Here is a 6,854-nt window from a genome sequence, read left to right on the forward strand (position 1 = left end):
CTTGGGTTTATTTATTAATAAGTTCTAAAACATGTCTGCTTAAAAGTTATACAAGAAAATGTGATTTGATAAATTTTATACACATACACATTGAAACTAACAAGGATAAAATTAAACACAAAATTAAAAATACCTAAAACAACAAAGAAACATAAACTGCATTAAAAGCATGATACACAAACTTAACGATAAGTAGGAAGATTGTTGTGAATTATATCATTATTTTCATTAATGTAGTAATTATACGTAAGTTATAAGAGCGAGATAACCAATTCACTGGACCATTAAAAGTAGCAGATAAGCGAGCCGTAGGTACGTATAAAAGAATTATAGTTCTAGTAACTATAAGATTACTCTAGGAACATTTTGCATGAATGTATAAATATTTTATACAAATGTCAATGAAGTCACGTTGGAGTTTTAGGGTATCTATCTCTAAATAGTCCAAACGAGACTCATACGTTTGTAATATTATAAATTTGATGATTATTTAAATGATCCTAATCCATGGCATTTTCTCCAGTCCCAATATTAAAGGCTGATCTGCCTTACAAACAATTTGTATGACAAGAAACTTGGCGATTAAGAGGAGTGGGGGGAGATTTTTTCCCAGTTCTTCTTACCCGCTCTATGCCCTTGACTTGTGAACTGGTAGTAAATGTTGTAAATGTAAATTTAGAATCAATTTGATATCTTTTCTGTTGACGTTCATAAGTGTACTTGGTTACTTTATACGAATAAAGTAAGTTTGAGTTTGAATAGACCACGCAAGTGTAGAATATTGCAAAGCTTTCTAAGGAAACCGTTTTGAACTGAAGTTCTGAGAAAAGAGGTTCGACTCGATCAACAACAAATCTAATATCCTGTCTAAAGCTTTTAATGAAACCATAGATTTAAATTCATACACAAAAGTGATATAAAAGAAATACCATTGGCATATAGAATATAAGAAAATGTTGTGTTACTTGCAATAGAATCGCTAATATATGGTAGTGATCTTCCATGAATTATGCATCGTAATAATTATTGTTCCGTAGGGAATTTAATCCAGCAGCAACGTATAAATTAAACTAATTAAAAACTAACATAAAAAGGCTAGGTTAGGGAAAATTAATTCGTTATAATAACTAAAATATAATGAATAACCCAAAACATAAAACGAATATATTTTATGTTCTGTAATATTTTATGTGTCTATATTTCCGGAAAATGGATCATTATTGTTGCAAATGATATCTAAATAGTATATAGACGTCGTTTCGTCGTTCGTTTTTTCTTATAGGTTACCAGCACACTTCTGCGTGCCGATAAATAATTTAGAGAATTATATCATGTATGCGCTGTGTTTTTTCTCGGGTTAATGACCTTTGTCTTGTGTAATCCTATGTAAAGATATATAATATTAGAAAGTTAATGGCTAAAGCACCGGTTTTGCACCAATGGACTTGTACTTTTACATTCGCTCGTACGGTTAAGGAAGACTTCGCAAGGTTGCATTGTGTATCGTCGTGGCACGTCTAATCGTGTCTTAGGCATAGAAGGCTCATTATCTACTTGTCTATTACAAAAAAAAAACACGAAACAGACACAGAAGTCCAAGAGTTGTAGCACCACATGTTGTTCGATATTAGGACCTCACTTTTTACTTAATTCATAAATAAACCGATAAAGACCATACATACTTTAGAGTTTATGATAGATAGATGAACATAGTCACTTTAATATAAACCCAAAGACAATAAATACAAAATAAAGAGGAAACCTTATAAATATATAAAATCTTTGTAAAGTACTGACGAACAAAGCGGGCCACTGATTACTAAACTTATCTTATATAGACTATAAAAAACCGTCTTCATCTAAACAATTTTAAAAACTCCTTTGTGAGACAAATTTCGTAGAAGTTGACCTTTGACCTGTATCGTACTGGTTTACTTCATCGATGTTAAAATAATTATTTATGTTAAAAAGTATGTAATTATAGAATTTCGTAATTTAAATGAAATTATACCAGATATTATAAAGTGTGATTTAGCAAACAAAAGACTTATACAATATAGTTACTCAGCACATTTGTAATATCCACAACAAAGACTTGCAATTTAACATCACCGGTTCAGAAAGATATGCTGTCCCGGTTGAATGGAAATCAGAAGGTTGGGAGGCGTCGAGTCAGGTCGTGTCCTGGTATATCGATCCATTCTCTGCGCAACAAGTGAGCGAACGCTAAATTAAATGCTACATGAGTTGTCGTACTGCAAGTGATTTCAATAACATTTTTAGTTCGGTTTCAGCCACATACGATCAATAAGCAACGGTAACTGATGTGCTGAACAGATATTATTGCAGATATTATTGCCTACAGCTTAGTCACTGATTTAACAGGAATATAATACTTAGAGCGTCTAATATTGCTTCCATAAATAATCAAAGGCATAAACCACGGTGTGAATTACGTTTAAAACACTGTTATCGCGATATTAAAATTATCAATGATTGTATAAAAATTATCCATTATTTCTGAACGACAGATATATTGCACCAAGTTTCTGTCCTTTGTAATTAATCTTGGTACACGCCGATTGTGACGGCTCGTGGGTTGCTTGATAAATTATGTCCCAGCCTTGTAATTTATAAAGTTACGAGCTGTGTTGAAGTTTTAAATAGGGTGAGATAATGCCCGTTATGTGTCTGGATGTTAATACATAGAGTTGTTGAACATCAGATTCTTGGTCACAGCTGTGGCAAATAACTACCACTGGATATTATAGACTTGGAACAAATGAGCACTTTGAATAAAACGATATTCGCCGCCCATGGACACCATCAACGCTAAATAGCGGGTGTATTGATAACTTTAAACATTAATTTGTCGAATAAAGGTAAATGAATCTCTTAGATCCAAAAATCTAATTGTATAGGGCAACTTTTGAAGTTGCTTAGATAAACCATTATGAGACACTAGAGTTGAGACTGCCCCGACGAATAAAATGTATTCTACGACGTAGCGCTCTGAATAGATATTTGAATTTTTAGGGAGGAAAGATGTCAAGATGAATTCATTATTCTTATATAATTAATTAAATAATTTAACTTAATAAAATATGTATTTCAACGTATTTAAATAATAAATAAAATTGTCTGAATCCCGATGATTATATGAGTTTTTATCTATCTATATATGAAACTTTAATGAGTTTTTCCATAATTAGTATGGTTTAGACGATGGTGCGATCTTTCTGTCTAATTTTTATTTATCCCACTTGTTTAGTTATTATGATTTAATATCAACTTTCGCCAGATATTGGGTTTTTAAAGTATGTTATTTCATTGATACCTATTTAAGTACCTACACTGTTTTGTTTTTTAAGAACATTGTTAAGTAGATTAAGTATTAACATTAGAAAGAGCGTTCATCCCTAACACAGGTTCTTGAACTTAAAAGGGATGTACTAAAATGTAGATTTAAGACTATTTACTTAATAAAGAAAATTTTGATTTAAAAAAATATATAAATAAAAACGTAAAAGGCCAACAACTCTCTTCCGAGTCCTCGTACATGGAGACTGGGCGGCGGTTTCAGTTAACATCAGATAAGCCTGTATGCCCCATGATGTATAAATAAAAATGATTCGCAAAATATGTTAGGGTCTAAGCGCATAACTCGAAGACGGCTTGACTAATTCGAGTGTTTTTTTATTCCTTAATATCTACGTCAGTGTTTTAGGAGGGAAAAATTATTCCGGAAATTTTAACAGATTCTATGGAATATTCATAGCATAATGTTCCATATGTTGATATGTGGGTAACTAAAATAATTGTATACGACGAAACGAAGTTCGCGGGGCAACTATTATATACTCTATAGGTATGTGTTTTATTTGTTACTACTACTAAGCTTTATAAACGCCGGCAACGCACCCAATAAAGTGGATATCCATGGGCTATGAAAACTGCACTTTTTTAAGCATCCCGTAGGCTCGGTAGCCCCCTACTATAAAAATAATATTTAAAAATGCTTTTAAAAAATTCCGCAAACTGGGTTTTAAATAATAATCAAGTCACAGCAAGTACACGTATATTCACTATTATACATTTAGTATAAATATACCAAAAAGATTTTGTAAGATATGAAAAAAGTTAAAATTACAATTATTGACACATTCTCATAGTTTCTCTTATTTATCAAATCCCTCCGTGCGCCGATCTCTTGCCGACTCTTAAAAAATATTTTTAAAATAGCCGGTTATATTTTCTGGATCTTAAAGACATTTTAAAAGGAATTTTCACTACTGAAAGTTTTGTTTTTGGACGCCCTCTAATCTTAAAAAGTAAATTTTATTACACAGTTTTAGTACAAAACGATAGATAAATCAGCGAAAATCGCATTCGTAAAATATCAGATTTGATAATCTAAATACTGTTCTAGTTAAGTTAATAGATATTTATTGTAACAAACGAGGCAATAACTTAGTTTTTATAACAATTAATTAATAAAATTTTCTCTGTTTGACAAAATAGTTGACACATTTATGTAATTCTTTTGTCAGTGCGTCAATTAGCAAACTTACCAAAAAAAAACGTGGTATTTTCAATAGTTTTTTATAAATACGTCAAACAATTTATTGTTCCTGGATTGTGTACTACACAATGTTTTATAACGTAGGCCCCTTACTCACGGGAAGCAATTGTTATGTAATTCGAAAATTCATTAAATAGTTTATCATTATGTTTTAAAAATTTACTTGCGGTGTTTCGTTAACAATTTCCGAGTAACTTTTTATCTATCAGTTAAGTTTCTTAAATGAACAATTATTTTTTAAATATTATGTGTAACATATTTTTTTTAAAGCTGGGGCATGTTACGAATAACGTCGAGTGACACTGCTTTCATTATTTGATTTCACGAATGGTATATGACACAAGTGCCTAGATAAAACTCTGTAATAAAACTTATTTAGTTTTTACAATCAGGCGTCTTTTAGTGTAAGAGTCATGTAAGTATCACTTCCATATTTCAAATGCAATATGTTCTTGACATAGGGAAGTCATACTTCGTGCTCAGTTGCAACTTACTCCTAATATTAAGATTGTTAATATGTGTCGCAGCCAACTAGCTTAGTCAGCCATTCAATCAAAAGCCTAGCCATTTAAAAAGCAGCAAATATTCAGTATTTGATACAGCTAGACACATATGAACGGATCGGTGACGCTTCATTACTTGCCTGCTTTGTTCATTTCAAATTAGTTCCACTTTCTGCCACAGTATACAGTAAAACGTTATATTTGAATTATGTTAAGTCAAAGTATTTTTGTGTGAAATGTTTCATCTGCTTGTTTTTAGTCACATGGTCACCCGAATGGCATAATCATTAGCCAGCCAGTTTATTAAATGTTCTAACAAATGGTACGGCTGAAAAACATTCAGGACGCTGTTAAACGTTGCTGTTTAATAAAGAGGCTAGTCTATTAATTGGATGCCTTATTAAGCTAGTTGACTGCGACATATATATATATCGGAAAGTAAATATTCTACCAATAAAATTATTACAGTAAAATCATTGTATACATAATGTATCGCTCTCCGGCACAATCCATCAAAATATTTACATCAAGTTATAATAATATGAAGTCATATTCTAAGCTCATAAGTAAATAATTAAAATATACTTTATTATCAGTATTTATATCTAACTTTAAGCTAAGATAGACACTAATAGTCGAGAAAGTTATTCTAAGTCTACGTAGTATATTAAAAATCTTAATGTAACTATAGTTAGAAAAAGTCAGTACACACGGGTCAACTGACAAGTGAATTTTCAAAAAAGATAACAAAAACATATTAAACATAACCTCAAAACCATGTTTGCACTGTACTCAACAACCAACAGACTTTCTTTGTAATAAAAATGTATTAGAGAAAGAAATAATTTTGTACCTGAACTTGAAATAAAGAAGATTTCTTATCAATAAACATTGTAAACAATCAATAAAGGCACATTAATACTTAAATACATATATAATGAGATCACAATAACAGCAACTGAATTTACTTCATATTATTTATTAAATCATATTAAATATTTGTTTATCTTGTAATTGGAGTTTTTATTTCGGTTTCGGTTTCAAATTGATTGCATTTCAAACGTTTCCAGACCACATAAAGATACAATTACATTTCTTAACCTGTTTTCGTAATTTAACGAATATGTTATTCAAGTTGAATTCACGTTTGTAGATTACGGGACTCACATCTGTGAAATCTAAGGTTAAGATTTAAAATAAAGTTTGACATGCGGCCGTCAGCGTTTTTTACCCATATGGTATGAAAGAACCAATTCTTTATCGGTGAAAATTAAAATACACTTGAGCTTATTTGTATAAAGATTGTATTTATGTACTACATAATAATTTATTATTATTTTTGTTGCAGTTGCAGTTATTTTGTTGTTATTGTTATCCATACATTAAGGTAGGTATCAGAATTAACAGTGTTACCAATGAATTAATTACACTGTCACGCCTCTGTGGTGTATCAAATTGACAGATCCTTTGTGATCCGTTTAAATGCGCAGTTCTAATGATTTTCTAAAATTTCTATTTGATTTTGGCTTGTAAAGAGATTTGCGTTTTACAATTGCAGGTAGCGTTTTTTATTATAAAATATAGAAGTTATTGTGCATCTATGTGCTGTAAATTAATGTTAGATATGCTTGTATTAATTCAGACATTTATTTATGTAAAATACTTTAAAATAACTTATTATACTTAAATACATAGACTAAGGGAAACTTCTAACCCAACAAAGTGGAGAGATATCTGAAGCTTGGCCTTACATTGATGCAACTTTCAGC

This window comes from Pieris brassicae, chromosome 2, assembly GCF_905147105.1.
Source record: "Pieris brassicae chromosome 2, ilPieBrab1.1, whole genome shotgun sequence".
Taxonomy (NCBI): domain Eukaryota; kingdom Metazoa; phylum Arthropoda; class Insecta; order Lepidoptera; family Pieridae; genus Pieris; species Pieris brassicae.